Raw genomic sequence first — 16993 nt, 5'->3', positions numbered from 1 at the left:
CAGCTAACATAACAGGGCGATGTTTTTATTTTTCATTCCAGTAGCTATCAGTCCTGTAGTCATAATATCGCCTTCCTGTTATCCTTACAAACAGTTCTGTGGGACACTGAGTTGTTTTAGGCTCCGTCCACAGGTGATTTTGCCATGTTAACATCCAAAGGTTTAAGGCATACGCTGTGCAAGGCAGTGTCTTTGGCATGGCTGCTGTGGCTCCATGTGACATAAGGATCAGACTAATTTTAGAAAAAAATTGATGATTTATATGTTAACATGTTGGTCCTTTGATAAAAACTGAAATATACATTTCTTTTTCCAAATTTCCCTGGGGAAATTAAAATGAAGAAAGCAATCTGGAAGCTTTCCCACACAATGGGATTAGGAATCATTATGACTTTTTGGAAAACAGGAACGGCAATCACGCTTTCCTGCTGAGAAGCCAAGGTAGGTCAAGTGTGAACCATACACTTCAGCTCAACAGGGAAAATGACCATTACCTTAACCTTGAAGAGCTTTGGCTCTATCTCCCATCTGCCCAATACCCAAGGCACACACCAGCTATGGCCAACACACTTTCAATTACCACCTGCATCAACCAGATCTACATTTATTCCCACATTTCTTTCTAAACTACAACACTGTATTTCCAACTCACAATTCCTAATTCACAAGTCCAAGCCTCATATGGTTCTCAGAGTCACAAATGTTAAAACTCAGTGCACAGTGAGCTCCCTGTCAGCATCACACACCACCTTCAACCGCAACCCTGTGTGATCGGCAGACCCAGTCACAGCATCCCTCAGAGTATGGACTTTCTCAAGTGTTTCAATCAATCACCAACTAACACCCAAATCTGTTCCTGCCCCTGCCTAGTATATTTATTCTCACCACCAGCCGTCCTGCTGTCTAAAACTGCTCTTCCTACCTTCTTTGGATATACCCTCTCATCCCCCCAGCACAGAATTTTATGTCCGCTATGATCAATGGATAGTGTTTATTGGGTGCACCACTGGCTTACTGCCAGTTTATGACTACACTTTCCCATCTGTCAACTCTTACCTCCATTAACACAACCAGATAAAAAGCCAGCCTCCCTACAGCCTGTCTAGTCTGCTTCAATCCGTTTGCCACAATGCCTTCTGAGTGACCCTTTCATAGCCTCAACCTGGACCTACCTGTAGCCTAAAACCAGCCAGTGTTTCCATATTCCTGCGTTAAAATGTCTTAATATATTTATGAAATGTACTCTGCTTTCCCTCTGCCTCACCCCCATCCTCATCATCTGAATATCTTTTGCCAGTTCTCAAGTCCAGCAACAGTGATGTACTTGACCTCTCAGGAACTCTCTCACTTTCAGATACTAGCTTCTCTCTAAAGGGGATGGTCTCTCACAAATCCCTCTTTGTTCTCAAATTCATTCTCATCCTTCAGGTCTCAGTTCAGAACTCTTTTCCTCTGGAAAACTTTCCTGACTATCTGAATTGAGCATGAGATGTGTCCACTTTTACTTAGACATTAATTGTGCACTAATGAAATCACGTTTTACTTGACCCTGTCTTCCAAAGACATGTTTCCATATAAAAAAGATTCGTGTTTCCCAGGAAACCAAGGTTGTGGATGTAAATAAAATATCCTCAAGAGACAGAAGAGTGCCTAGCATACTTTATAGTTTAAGGTTGTTAAACGATGAGAGAGAGAGAAAGAAGCATGTGAGTAAACTCTCTCACACACACACTCAGACACACGCGCACACTCACAGGCAGACAACTGAGAAAATAAATTTCAGAATATAGGCAGCAGGATGATTAGTCTACAAAGCCGAGAAACTTCAGCAGAGTGATTGGAAGGGGTAGAGAACACAATCATCAAGAAAAAAGTTTTGCTTGAGTATAAGGTAGCAAAAGGATCTTGGGTGGATCTTCAGAGTTGAAAATAAGTCAAGAGCTGGGAAGGACTGGTGTGGCGTGATGAAGGAAACAAAACTAAGAGTGAAAATTTCTCTTTTGTAGGTCTTTGAAAGACACAAGAGTTTGAAGTCTGGGCATTTGATCCTTGGACTTTTCTAGGCACTCAATAGGGGCATCAGAGGGGACAAGCTCTGGGCCCTGGGGTGACTGGGCATGGACCACTGCTCAGCCTGTACCCAGCTAAGTGTAAGTCAAAGAATAAAAGAGTGAAAATATTAATATTAAAACATCAGCCCTGGCTGGTGTGGCTCTGTGGATTAAGAGCTGACCTGGGAACAGAAGCGTCTGATTCCTGGTCAGGGCACATGCCTGGGTTTTGGGTTGGGTCCCCAGATGGGGGCGCACACGAGGCAACTGATGGATGTTTCTCTTCCTCTCTTTCTCCCTCCCTCCTCTCTAAAAATAAAATATAAAAATTTTAAAAAATCAGACAAAGTGTAAAAACCTTTATATGGGATAGAAAAGTAACACTTTAACATGTATCCAGAATCTAATGAAATTGTTTTTTCCCTAACATGGTCTCCTCAAGTGGCAGATGAGGGTGTGGTAAAACAAAGAAATAAAATTTTCACTTAATCACCCTTTATAGGTCTCTCTCAAACACGAGAGTTTAAAATCAGGATCATTCAATCCTTTGCTTTTTCTTTCTTCTTTAATCCTTTAAAAATTTATATTGAATTTATCGGAGTGACATTGGTTAATACAATTATATAGGTTACAGTGCATCGAGTGACTGGACGGCAAGCATGTGGTCTTCGGTCAGATGGAAGACGGCATGGATACGTGACAGCCATGGAGGGCTACAGGTCCAGGAACGGCAAGACCAGCAAGAAGATCACCATTGCTGACCATGGACAACTCTAATACATTTGACTTGTGTCTTATCTTAACCACCAGACCATTCCTTCTGTAGCTCAGGAGAGCACTCCTTCATCCCCATCTGCTTGGAATGTTCTATAATCTTCATGTTCTCGCCGCAGTTCATTGGGTTCCATGTTTCCCTTACCCCTTCCAAGTCTAGCTTGTTTGCAGAGTTATGATTATGAAATAAAAACTAAACAACAACAGCAAAAAAAAGAAAGAAAAGGAGAGAAAATGGGATCCTATAGAAAGCATGTAAATACTATGATTCTTCCTGGACTCTACCCAATAGAAATGCTTGAACAAGAGGCCAAATATGAGTACAAGAATGATGACTAGAACGTTATTTGTAAATCCACAATGACAAACAATTTAATTTGAAAAGTATATGGAAAATGTTCAGAAATACTCGTACAAACAGTAATTTCCAGATTCCCTGTGACCTGTTTTTGGTCACAAATCTTAAGATCTTGACCGAGGTCGTCCTGTAGCACCGGAGACGCAGAAGACAGGAGAGGAGTAGTGGCGGAGGCCTCTCTCCCAAGGTGCTTGCGAGAGGATGTACAGAGAAGGGCGAGCTGCAATAGTTTGGCTTTTGCTTCCTGAGATTAAGAAAGTCCGGCCATGGCTGGGTAGTTCAGTTGGTTAGAGCGTCATCCCAATATGACAAGGTTGCGGGTTCGAGTGCATAAAGGTGTGGAACAGCAAATCCATGTCATGTTTCTTTCTCAAAAATTAAAAACGCCAAACACGCCAGTAAGTAAGTGCGTCCCTGGGTGGGCTTGAACCACCAACCTTTCAGTTAACAGCCGAACGCGCTAACCGATTGCGCCACAGAGACCTGGAAGAACTGTTGTCTCTAGGCAGTAAAGAGCAAGCTCTTGGTCACCGCTGGGTGGAGCCCATGGCCCTGTTACCCTACGGTGGTGTAGATTCCCAAATTTCAGACACTCAAAGAGATGGCTTCCACGCCACGCGCCAGTCGCGTTTGACACCCATGCGTCGGGCGATTTTGAAGGCAATGGGGCAGCTGAATCGACTCTCAGGCTTTCCTCCACGACCCCCTGGGCCAGAACCTAGGGGTCCCAGGAGAAGCTGAACCTAGGGGTCCCGTGGGCTCCCGTGATTACTTTGTTCTGGCTACACCCGAACGTCTGTGCCATTGGCGCTCGCCTCGCTCCATTTAGCAGGGGTGGGTGAGGCAGGAGCGGGGTGGGGAAGGCGGGGTGGAAGAGGGTGTGGGGTGGAGTCAAAAGGGGCAAACACGAAAAGGAGGGAAAAGTTACTCTTCTGTTAGGCATTTTAAATTTGTCCTATCACTCAATGATTTTTTAAAAATTGGAGTGTTTCATTTTAGATAGTTTCAATCATTTGTAGCGTTACGTTCCCTAATCTTTTTCCTGCAATGTCTAATCTATTAATTCCACCTAGTGCATTTATCTCAGATGTTATTGTTCCATCCATCTCTAAAGTTTTACTCTGGACATTCATATATGTTCCAAGTTTCTGAATAATTCTTTGGATGTATGTAACAGTCATAATAACTGTATTAAAATCCTATCCGCTAATTTTTTAAAAATCGTTTTTTATTTTTAAATTGCAGTCGACACACCATGTTATATTAGTTTCAGGTGTACAAGCCAGTGGTTGGATGTTATGTAAAAGCGATCTAGATAAATCTCACACTCATCTGACACCATATATAGTTATTATAATATTTTGACCATACTCCCTATGCTGTACTTTACATGCCCGGGCCTATTTCTGTAACTACCAATCTGTACTTCCTAATCCTGTCACCTTTTTCACCCATCTCCCCACCCCTCTTCCCATCTGGCAACCGTCAACATGATCTCTTGCCCCTATGAGTCTGTTTCTACCAGTCTTGATGTGGCTTCCTCTTTATATCCCTAGCTGTAGAACTGTTCAGTTACATTTCAGGCAGTTCTGAATGATGGTTGTCCCATAGTTTAGTTGTACGTGTGATGTGGTTGTGGGAGGATGCGAGTACCACATTTACCTGCTTTGCCATCTTGACCACCCTCTCTGCTAATTTTGACAGCATGTCAGCTATAGTTTAGTTTCGATACACTGTTTATTCTCCCCATGTCGGGTCATGTATTTCTGCCTCTGTGCCTACCTGACATTCTTTGATTAGATGACAGACATTGTCATAGTTTACCTTTCGGGGAACTGGCTATATTGGTAGTCCTAAAAATCCTCTGGAGTTTTGTCCTGGGGTCCAGTTAAGTGACTTGTCAAGAGTTTGATCCCTTTGGGGCTTGCTTTTATGAGTTTTTAGGTAGGTCAGTCTCAGGCTGCTTATTCCCTCAACTGGGGCAAGATCTTCCTGAGTGCTCTTCACAGTGGCCCATGAGTATTCTGCTCTGGATGGTGGGAATAGGTATGATTTCCTATCCCGTGTGAGCACCAGGCCTTGAAACTTCTGATCTTCAGAAGTTTCTTCCCTTGACCTCAGGCAGTTTCTTCACAAGCTCGTCCTGGTCAGTATTCTGCTGAGTACTTGAAGGAGACTCTTTTCATACGCCTGTGTTCTCTCTCTGTCCCTCTCTCTCATCACTGGGCCTTTGTTCCTGGCACTCTAGCGGCCTTGCTCTCCATGGACACTCAGCTTCCTCTCCACAACCCAAGGAGTTGGCTGCAGAGCCCCTCCTTGGCTCCACCCTGGAAACTCTCTGAAAGCAGTGAGCTGGGCCAGCACTAGGGCTCACCTTGTTTGTTTCTCATTTCTCAGGGCTGCTATCCTTTGTTGCCTGATTTCAGTGTCTGGAAAACCAGTATTTCATGTATTTGTCCATTTCTTTCCTTAGGGAGTAGGGGAAAAGGAAGAGTGAGCTTTCAAGTGGGATTGACAGAAGCTGAAGGCATCTCTTTATGTGTTCTTAGTTTGGCTTCAATGGGAGGTATGCCAACTTATATCCCAATGTACTTCTCCAACTTGGTATTTCTCCAGTGTATTTCTCCAACATGAAAGAGCCTTTCTCTTCATGCTCTTGCCAGCACAACAACCTTTCTGCACATCTATCTGACATTCTAACAAGGATAGTGCTTAGAATAAGCCTTCCTGAGGTAAAACAGAAGGACAATGTGGACACTGCCCAGAGATACCCTATCACATATGTTGAGCAGCTAAACTTCCAAGATTTCAATAATTGTAATTGTTTTTGTTAGTGACCAACTTAATCGGGTCCAGAGAAGACTGGCCAGAATGACCCCGGATTGCTCCTTTACAAGCAGCATATAGATTGGTGGGGAGGGGGGAATCTATAAGCTAGTCTCAGACATTTGTTCCTTTTCCCTTTCTTTTTTGAATTGTACTTTTTTCTTCATTGGATGCACACAGTCTAATGACTGGTTTTCCTCCTATTCAAGGGTGCATTAGCATGCCTATAAGTGTCTCTATATGATTCTTTGACTATTTATGTGAAAATTATCCCATTTAAGACAAATTGACTTCTGGCCAAGATGGAGACGTAGGTAGATACACTTTGCCTCTTTACACAACCAAAAGAAGGGCAACAACAAATTTAAAAACAAAAAATAACCAGAACTGCCAGAAAATCAAACTGTATGGAAGTCTAACAACTAAGGAGTTAAAGAAGAAACATTCATCCAGACCAGTGGGAGGGGCAGAGAAGGGCAGCCAGGGTAGAGAGGATGTGTGGCAAGGCAGCACCTGAAGGACCAGGCAGGCAAGGGGGCAGCTGGCGGAGTGGGCAGTCCCATATTTGTGTTGTGGGTAAACCGGGAGGAATAACTGGGGACCAAGACAGATCGAACAACCAGGGTTCCAGCCCAGGGACACAAGCTTCAAAACCTCCAACTGTAAAAACCTGTGGGAGTTGCGGAGGTGGGAGAAACTCCCAGCCTCGTAGGAGACTTCGTTGGAGAGACCCACAGGGTCCTAGAATGTACACAAACCCACTCACCTGGGAATCAGCACCAGAAAGGCTCAATTTGCTTGTGGGTAGTGGGGGAAGTGACTGAAATCCAGCAGAGAGCAGGGCAACTGTTTGTTCCCCATCTGACCCTCCCCCACATACAGCAACATAAGGCAGCTATGCCAGTTGCCCCGCCCTGGTGAATATCTAAGGCTCCGCCCCTAGGTATTCTGCCCCACACGTATAACAGGAGCACCAAAACAAACAAATATGGCCCAAATGAAAGAACAGATCAAAGCTCCAAAAACAGAACTAAGTGACGAAGAGATAGCCAACTTATGAGATGCAGAGTTCAAAACACTGATATTCAGAACGCTCACAGAAATGGTGGAATATGGTCACAAAATAGAGGAAGAAGTGAAGGCTATGCAAAGTGAAGGCTATGCAAGTGAAATAAAGAAAAATATACAGGGAACCAACAGTGAAGGGAAGGAAACTGGGACTCAAATCAATCATTTGGACCAGAAGGAAGAAATATTCCACCAGAAGAGAATGAACAAACAAGAATTAAAAAAAAGAGGAGGGGCTTAGAAAACCTTCAGGACAACTTTAACATTCAATATTTGAATTGTAGGGGTGCCAGAAGGAGAGGAGGAAGAGCAAGAAATTGAAAACCTATTTTAAAAAAATAATGAAGAAGAACTTCCCCAATCTGGCAAAGGAAATAGACTTCCAGGAAGTCCAGGAAGCTCGAAGAGTCCCAAAGAAGTTGGACCCAAGGAAGCACACACCAAGGCACTTCATAATTACATTATCCAAGATTAAAGATAAGGAGAGAATATTAAAAGCAGCAAGAGAAAAGGAGGCAGTTACCTACAAAGGAGTTCCCATAAGACTATCAGCTGATTTCTCAACAGACACATTACAGGCAAGAAGGGGCTGGAAAGAAGTATTCAAAGTCATGAAAGGCAAGGACCTACATCCAAGATTACTCTATCCAGCATAGGTATCATTTAGAATGGAAGGGCAGATAAAGTGCTTCCCAGATAAGGTCAAGTTAAAGGAGATCATCATCACCAAGCCCTTATTATATGAAATGTTAAAGGGACTTATCTAAGAAAAAGAAGAAGATCAAAACTATGAACAATGAAATGAGAACAAACTCACAACTATCAACAAGTGAACCTAAAAAACAAAAATAAAAACAAGCTAAGCAAACAACTAGACCAGGAACAGAATAACAGAAATGGAGATCATATGGAGGGTTATCAGCAGGGAGGGTGAGGGAGGAGAATGGAGGAAAAGGTACAGGGAATAAGTAGCATAAGTGATAGGTAGAAAATAGACAGGGGGAGGGTAAGAATAGTATGGGCAATGGAGAAGCCAAAGAACTTACATGTATGACCCATGGACATGAACTAAGGTGGGGGAATACTGATGAGAGGGGGGTGCAGGACAGAGGGGAATAAAGGAGAGAAAAAATGGGACAACTGTAATAGCATAATCAATAAAATATATTTAAAGAAAAAAGACAAATAGTTAGAACCAATAGAATCCTGCACTGGCAATGCACCTTGTGCAGACCCGTGTCCTTAGAGTTATTGGCTCACCTTCCCTTGGTTCTTCTGTTGAATCTCATGAGCAGAAATGAGCTCTTTGGCTTTTACACACTAAATCTGGTTCTTGGACATTCTCTCTCTTTCTCTCTTTCTCTGTCTTTCTCTTCCTTTCTCCCCTTTCCTCCCCCTCTTCCTTGCTCTCCAATCTTACCCACTTTCTTCTCCTCTTCAGCTTTTCAGGACCTTGCATTAGAAAGCTTTCAATGACTGACATTTATTAAGTGCTTACTACGTGCCAGACTCTGCTCTGGGAGAGATGCTGCATAGTGAGCAAACCAAGGTCTCAGTCCTATAGACCTCACATCTGGAGGCCTCAAAAAAGGGCAGGCACTGTGGGGCACACTTCCAGGTCATGCTGGGAACTTTCCAGGCACCACCTGTCTAGGCACCAGAAGTGAGTAGAGTTGAGATTTTTTTGTTTGTTTTGTTTTTTAAATACAAGCACTTCAGGAGAACAGCAGGCCACCTGTAACAGGATCAAGCCATGGACCCACTGTACACAGATAAAATGGGAGGCTCCTGAGAAGGACTCAGATCCTGCTGCTGTGGCTGATGCTGAAACGGAAAGCTATACCTGCACTCTGGAAGGAGATTTGAAATTTCTCTTTCAGAAAAGGACAGCAGCATTGTTGTTCTTGTTCTGTTTATGCAAACAAACAGGCAAAAATGAAAATTGGACTCAGTGCAGTCCCTTTGAAGGCAATGAGGGTGATCTTAGGGAGAAGAAGTGTGTTTCAAGGAAAATCACAATGCTCAGTGGTAGGCATTGGACTCTAGTGCCGCTAAATGTCTTCAAAGTTTTGCTTTTCACTTGGAACTTGAACTGGTTTGTGACATCACCAGAGATGTTCAATATCCAAGTAGGAAGAATCTGTCAAATTGTCATTGTTTGATGTCATTCCAGCAAAGGCCTTGCAACTGGATGTCTTCTCAAATGACAGTCTGGTCTACTCAGATAAGTTTGTGATTTATTGTGTAAATTAACCTGTGTGTTCTTCTTTCTGCTTTCAGAGGGTGTATGCCGATGACTTCATTTACCTGGGTGATGTTTAAACAGTATAGGCCTCACTTTAAGAAGCCCATCTGTGTTGCCACCTCCTGAGACTCAGTAGTGTGGCTGGACTAAGTGATTGAGTTGGTGAAGTATGGAGTGGTCTATCAGTTTCGCTTAAAAACTGCTTTCCTTTTCTGCCCTAATGGTTTGGACATAAAAAGGCCAAATGTGTTGAAAGGGAGAATCCTAGAATATTTCCCCCCAACCCAAGTTAAGGGCTTGGGCAAAAGGGCTTTGGAGAGGTGTGGCATACTCTGCACACCTTTCTCCAAGGAGGCCACTTCTATCTTAGTCTGGGACATTATAGAGTTGGTTCCTACCTTTGTTATTTAGTGCCTATGGTTCTGACTGTGCCTTCTAACCCTCTTGCCAAATTTGCGACCTCTAGAATAAGACAAGGACACCAACTTGTCCAGCAATGCCATCCTTTGGACATCATGCATGCCACTTCCCAGAGACAGCCAACTGACCTGGGCTCTGCAAGATCCTTCTCCCTCACGTGAAGGCCTTCCTCAACTCCAGAACTCCCTTTCATGTTAGGAATCTCTGGACCAAGGGATAGGTAGGACTACGTCCATGGCCAGCTGGAAGTAGCTAGGGAAGAACAAGACCTTCGCCCACCATCTTTGTAAGATTACAAAGTCCAGAGTGTTAAAGGAGAGAATTGTAACAGGGAGTCTGGCCAGATCACTGGGCAGCACAGGAGACCCTAATCCAAGGGAACCCCAATCCGGCAGGAGTGCTTGCACTACCCCAGAGAAGGGATGGGCTGCAGGAGGCTGCTTCCTCAGGCAACAGTAAACAAGCCAGCTGTGCCAGCCAACCAAACAGCTGGCACGTGAGCATGGCGATTCCCTGCCCCCGTAGAAAGAAAGATGACATGGGCTAACGAGCATGGTGGATATAAGCCAGAATTGTCAGACAAGCCAGACATTTTCACCTTGTGTGGAATTTTGGGATGGGACTTTAAAAGTGGGGAGTGTGCAGAAACCCAGCCCATTTTCTTACCTTCCCTCACACCAGCAGGTTGGGGTTCAGTGCTCAGTATTCTGGGCCAGCAGGCCCTGGAGACCGCATGGCCAGGCTGCATGCCCAGAGCCCCTCCCACACAGAAAGCGGCAGCAGCAGCGCTGTGCTGTGCAGCCCTGTTCCACCAGGTATGCAGACGTCCTAGCAAGCCGATGGCCTGAAGGGCAAGCACTGGGCTGGCAGGCAGCAGCCAGAGGAAGTGGAGAGTGCGACAATAAAGGTGCTCAGACTACAGTGGATGCCTGGAGCCCAACCTCGGCCAGGAACCTGCCAATTATCATGCTGCAGCCACCCGAGTGTCACAAAGGATAGTATTTTTTACTGGGAGAGGGATTCCAGGCGCATTTTTGAACTGAGCTGGCAAGGGATGGAGGGGTTATTTGATTTTGGTTGTTTTAAAGGAAATAAGCTTTAAAGCAGAAGCCCATTATTCTTCAAAAAAAAGTATAGCCTTTTAATAGAAAAAACCCTTTCCTTTTTCACCAACCTTCTGCCTCTGGAATTCATTGGCAGTGAGCAGCAGAACCCCAAGTGACTGCACGGTAACCAGAAGGGCTGCAGACACTGCAGGACCGAACTCACAAACTCACTTTCTGGGCCCCTGTGCACCTGCACCTGGATAGAACATGGCAAGCCCTCTGCTTCCCCCTTCTCTCAAAAGAGCAAAAGTGCCCCTGAAGCTTTTCTGCAGGTTGAGAAATGTTGGGGTTCTGACTCGGTGGAGGAGCTGTGAAAACAGGCCTCAGGAGTGTCCCTGGGCCTCGGGCTGAACTGGAGGGCAGAGCTAAGGGAGAGGTGCGAAGATGGCCACACTCACCATCCCAAGATAAAGTGTCTGGAACCGCAGGTCTCCAGAGGACCAAGGGCTGTGTGTTAAATCCATCTCCTTGCTTTTTTTCAGGAGAATCATTTGTTCTAATTCAGGGTTCAGGACAGCGGAGGATTACGCAGACCAATGACCATGCCTGACAGACAAGGAAAAATGAATTCCTTACTAGTTAGATGTGGGGCTTGAGTAAAACATTGGCATCAAAAAGAAGTCTATTTTTTTTTTTTTTTGCTCTGATTAGTGGAAGAATGGGAACAAAGGATTCCAACTAAGATGAACACGCTGAAGGTACAAAAGGGTTTAGGAGAGGATATCCAAAGTTCTGTTTAGGGCACATAGCTCTTTTTATTTTTTAAGTCTGGAGTCCTTTAATCAATAAATTAATAAATAAAGGATTTAATTTATTAAAATGCACCTTCCCTTTTTCAAAATTGAATTCACTGAGGTGACATTGGATCACACAACCGTAAGGTTCCAAGTGTACACCAACACAAAACATCTGCACACTGCATCGTGGGCCAGGGCGCTAAGCAAAGTCTGCTTGGTCTCCCAATCAGAACGCTATTTCAGCTTCTGCCTAAATTAATGCTTCCCTAACAGCTATTCTCTTCTTTGACCTCAGGTAAGTGCTTGTTGCCTCTGACTTTGCAAGGCTTCTCATTTTTAGGTTAACACTGATGCAACCCATACACCAGAGCCTGTGCCTCATATGCATCTCAGAGTCACAGAGGCTAAAACTCAGAACAACAGGGAGTCCGCTTTAGGGGAAGTAGATTCTTCCAAACAATGGAGCATCGACTGCAAACGTAATATGAATTAATCTTTTAAATGATCACTGTTGAGAGCTAGGAAAGAGGGCTAACCAATTTTAAGCATTGCTAAGCAGAAAACCTCTTGAAGGTCACCAGAATAGATAGGAGAGAGAAACAACATTGTCAGCCAAAGTAAGGGTAAAGGTAAACAATACGTGATTTGCAGAGGGCTTATTCTGAGTTACAGCCAATTAGAGGGCCATAAAACTTTGGGTGCCAGACTCATCTCGGGTCTGGACCCTTATCTTTAAACTGAGGGTACAAATTAAGTGGGACAGACAGATGGTTCTTATCAACAGGAGACAGACAGATAGTTCCTCCTGACCCCAGAGCTATGCAGAGATAACCGCAACTCCCACTTTTGTAACTTGCTTGCTTGCTTCTCACCGTATAAAAGAGCTAGCCTGTGAGCGTTCGGCGCGACTCCCCTTTGCAGCCTTAACGGGCACCCTGGGAGTTCGCCCCTGCGCAGGTAAAAATAAAGTACCATCTAAGTGCACTCCACACGTCTCCATTTGATTTTCTGCTCGCGTACGGGATACAACAATCACGATATATCACAAATCCATCCAAATGCTGCAAACGCCTCAAAACCAGACACGCACTGTTGTTATAAACGATTATGGTTACAAAGAACTAACTCCATTTATCAAAATGCGTTTCATTGTTATCTCTATTTGGATTCTGGTCCCCTTCTTCTACTTGCAGCCTAATTCTGCTTTGGCTTCTTATTTCTTCCTTGGATTAGAATTTAATTTGCCCGACCTAGCAAGTTAGATTACTTTCTCAGACTGTCTAAGGTAATAGTTTGAGGTTATGACTGTGAATCTTCACGAGTCCTAAACAAGGAATCTGGATGAATTTCCGATGTTTTCCTGCAGGAGTCTGTTATAGAGTTGGAAAGGGCCTTTTATCAGAGTTGTGGTGTGAGCTGACCAAAGAGATATTCTGATATTTAAATATGACTGTCCCGACTTTGTGGTGTTTCCTGATGCCTCAGTGGCAAGTCTTTGACCAGAAAGTCTGTGGGGGTTGTGAGCTCCATCTTCCAAAGGCAAGGGAGTCATCTTGTTGGAAAAGTTGGTTTCCAGGTGGCTATAGACATTTGTTGTCAGAAGAATCCAGCGGGATGGCAAGGGCAGGCCAAAGCATTGGTGGTTCAGTGGTAGAATTCTCGCCTCCCACGCGGGAGACCCGGGTTCAATTCCCGGCCAATGCACGTATAGCTTCCTTTTAAAACCTGACCTCTGGATCTACCCAGTCCCGCCGAGAGATCAGGAGGAGGAGCTCCCAGAAGGTCTGCATACACGGGGCTAGAGCCTGCCCAGCCTCCGCCAGGCCCATGGGCCCATTGGAAAAACCCACTGCAGAATCTGGGACCCAGCAGGTGTGGGGTCTTGCCTAATTCCCTTTGGATACACCTCTGAACGGATTCCAACTTGAGAATGCTAAGAGCATGATTGCGTTTCAAGAGACTACAGGTGATTCATTTTCATCCCAGAATCTTTGGAGAAGTCCCCTAAGCGATAGTAGTTTTAAATACAAGACCAGTGACATTTGAGGAGTTTCCCCTCCCCCCTCTTTCTGTTTTACAGATAAAGGAGACTTACCTAATTTCAAGAGATTCCTGAGTGTGAGATTGTCGCTCTACATTTTAAGTGTATGAGGACGATGGCGGTGCTGTGTTGTTAGCATCGAAGTTGTTTTCTTCGTTTATTTTGTTGTAACTCCCTTGGAAATCTAAAATTTAATAAATGAGTTCTGAACTGTGATGCAAGTTCTCGTTTTCATCTTTGTAGACAGGGATCAGGATTTAGACGTTGGGGGGTTGGGGACAGCAGGAATTCTGATTTCTGTGAAAGGATACCATGAATTACAAGATAAAGGTTTTAAAGACTGCAACGTGCCCAAATTTTCCCTTTACTGTTTGCTGAAGAAATAAACTTTAAAGCAGAAGCTTTAAAACATTGACTCCTTTCAATGTTAAACCTTCTCTGACAGGCGTACTCACTAAAAGCGTGAAGATTCTGTCAATGCAGAAGTGGGTCGTGGACTCAGAATTTTCCTGTCACTTGCACAGTGGCACTAGGCAGCACTTGTGTAATAAATAACTAATGACAGAACTTTATGGCTAGCGATACACAAATTTTCTCTTCAGTAAAAAAGCATATGATGTTTACATGCATGTTAATATACTCAGACAATGAAAATGTAATTGTTTAAAAGCAGAGAGTTAGAAATCCGGATGGTTCGTCGGTATTTTGTGTGTGTGACACTGAAGAGGTCAGATGTTTGTGACACACTTGCATGCATTTCCTCGTTTGAAGCTCAGCACAGCCCACGGGGCAGTATAATCTGCTGTGGAGGCTGAGAGGTCCCAGGCCACGGGGGGAAGCAAGACTCAAGGAACCCCGGGACAGAAAACGAAGACACGCGCTGGAGTGGGGGGAGGAGGAGAAAAGGTGCGGGGAGAGGGAGGAGGAGCAGGAGGCGGCAGAGACCACCGCAGCCAGGTGAGACTAGGAACACGGTGACACAGCCCGGGTGGAGGGAGGGCGCCTTTGCTTCTCCAGTCTCTGCGACCACCCGCATGAGGCCCTGTTGGAAGGCTCACCCTCTTTCCCTCCGTCTCAGAGGAGACGGTCCAGAGAGATCGTCCTAGATCACCTCTCCTCTGTGCAAGGAGCCGCGAGGGGAGGATGGGCCCACGGAAGCGCGGCCGGCCCCTCGGTGGTCCAGCGCGCTGAGTCCGGGCTTGTGGCGGAGCCTTTGCCCGGTGTTCTGTGGGTGAGAGTGGACGCCACAGAGCACAGTCCCGCTGCTCTCCGAGGGCAGTAAGACAGCCGGCAACTCGGTCAGCGCCGTGGGACCCGCGACCCAGGTCCCCGAGGCAGGAGCGACACCTCGAGCCCGGCCCGCTGGGATGGGCTGAGTCGGGAGAAGCAGCAAGTGAACGGGCTGCCCTCCTGCCGCCACAGGTTCCGTCTCCTCCGGTGGTTGATCCAACTCGCACTTCGAGCACCGGACGGGCGGCTGGGTCCAATCCGACGGGTGGGGAGCGTGGGTGGCTGTGTGAGGGGGGTCTGTCCCCAAGAACACAGCCGGGATGGAAGAGGAGGAGGGAGAAGGGAAAGCGGGTGTGAGAGAAGCAGCCGGCTGCCCGCGGGAAGGGACAGGGGGCTCGCGGGAATGCGCGGCGGGAGCCGGGAGCCCCCAGCTGAAGGCAGGGCTCGGCCTCGACTTTCCAGGAACCCGCGCCTCCTCCGCGCCGGGCCGGGGAGGGAAGGCTGCGCACGAGGCCACCGAGCGACTCCTGCACGCTTCGCCGGCACAGAGCACAGCGCGGTGGTCCGGGTGCTGGTGGGCGTCCCCGCGCAGCCAACCGCGCTCTGGGCGGAGGGCAGGTTGAGCGCACTCTGGACAGGTGGCGCGAGAGGCAGAGGGCTCCACAGCTTCGGTCACGAAGCAGGAGAGCCAGGAGGATGGTGGAGCGCTGGCGGGGGCGAACCCGCACTCCGCACACCGTGGGGCCAGAGGGGCGCGGTGCGGGACCACGGAACAGATGTGGCCTCTCGCCAACCCGGGAGGTCGGGGGAGAGCGCGCACCGACCTCTCTCCGCCCCCCGCACCCCCCCAGCAGAAATTGCTCCGTGGTCTCCCCGATGAGGGCAACAGCGGGGTCAGCGCTGCCGGCGTGCAATCAAAGGCCAAGGTGCGTCCAGGGAGAACCACCTTCGAGATCTCGGTGTCTCCTCTCCCAGGTGGGAGTGAGCGCACGCCCTCCAAGCACCTGGCAGCCTTCGCGTCCCTACCCCGCACACGCAGGGGCAGCGCCCATCCCGCCCCCGCCCCGCGCCAAAGCACTCGGCCTGGGCTGTGCCCCGTTGGTGGCACCGTCTGGGGTGATTTCCACTCCTTTCTGCTTCTGGCAGCAGTGAGCGTGCTCCATTTCGTGCCCACTTCACGTGCTGCCTTTGCTGGGTCCGTGAGGTCACCTCCCCACAGGGCTGGGCAGACTGGGCAGACAGGCGGGACAGTCGCGGGGCGCGGGCCGCCCAGAGGCTCCTGTTCCGAGGGCGGAGAGGCACCTTCTGTGCGGACGGAGCTGAGGGGGGCCAGGCGCCCGCGGGACCAGCCTGCGCCACCACGGGCTGCGCGGCTCCGCGCCCCAGCGGGCGGCCGGGAGCTGAGGTCGGTGCGCAAGACTCGGAGAGCCCGGAGAGCCCCTAGAGACCCCTGTGCGGGCGGGCGGCTGCGGCGCAGCGAAGGCGGAGTAGGGCGGCCGGAGGCGCGGGCCTCCCCTGCGGGAGCTGAGAGTGCGTGCGAAGAGCAGCGCACAGTAAATGACACCACTGGTCCGGACGCGGAGTCCTGCGGCGCAAAAGTGGTTCCCTGACCGGGAATCGAACCCGGGCCGCGGCGGTGAAAGCGCCGAATCCTAGCCACTAGACCACCAGGGAGTTTCGAAAGGTCCGCTTGTCCTCCTCGCTCAGACACGGGACAGTGACATTCGTCCTGCGCTTAGGGGGGGGGAGGGGGCGGAGCAGGCACGTGGCTGGTCCTCCCGGGAGGCTCCCTAGGGCCGAGTCCTCCCGCCGCCTTCTCCAGCACAGCGCGCACCTGCCGCCCGGAGATGCGCCCTCCCCAGGTGGCGCGTGTGTTGGGGAGGTAGCCGGGGCCAGGCAGCCGCCCGAGTGCCCCGGAGGAGGTGACAGGAGGCGCCGGGCGTGAGACCCGGGTCTCCAGCCCAGGAAGGGGCTCTGACCGGGGCGGGCCCAGGCGACAGGGATGGACCGCGCTTGCAAGCGAGGCCCCCCCGGCCTGGACCTGGATGCCGGCTGCTCCCCCGCGACCTGCAGCACCCGCTCCCCGATCCTCTGCCGTGGCGGGGGCACCCGTGGGACGTGGCCAGTTCCGTGGGGG

The 16993-nt window shown here is 48.1% G+C and overlaps 3 non-coding genes across 3 annotated transcripts; 1 reads left to right on the top strand and 2 right to left on the bottom strand.

Moving 5' to 3' along the window:
* Positions 1–3592: 3592 nt before the first annotated feature.
* On the bottom strand, positions 3593–3666 carry TRNAN-GUU (transfer RNA asparagine (anticodon GUU)). The gene has a single exon. It is a non-coding gene; the product is annotated as a tRNA-Asn (tRNA).
* A 9552-nt stretch (positions 3667–13218) lies between these two features.
* Positions 13219–13289, top strand: TRNAG-CCC (transfer RNA glycine (anticodon CCC)). Its single transcript has one exon. It is a non-coding gene; the product is annotated as a tRNA-Gly (tRNA).
* A 3169-nt stretch (positions 13290–16458) lies between these two features.
* On the bottom strand, positions 16459–16530 carry TRNAE-UUC (transfer RNA glutamic acid (anticodon UUC)). The gene has a single exon. It is a non-coding gene; the product is annotated as a tRNA-Glu (tRNA).
* Positions 16531–16993: the final 463 nt, after the last annotated feature.

The sequence above is a fragment of the Desmodus rotundus genome, chromosome 12 (assembly GCF_022682495.2).
Source record: "Desmodus rotundus isolate HL8 chromosome 12, HLdesRot8A.1, whole genome shotgun sequence".
Lineage (NCBI taxonomy): Eukaryota > Metazoa > Chordata > Mammalia > Chiroptera > Phyllostomidae > Desmodus > Desmodus rotundus.
The sequence above is the reverse complement of the archived record's forward strand: the minus strand, read 5'-3'. Positions and strand labels throughout refer to the sequence as shown.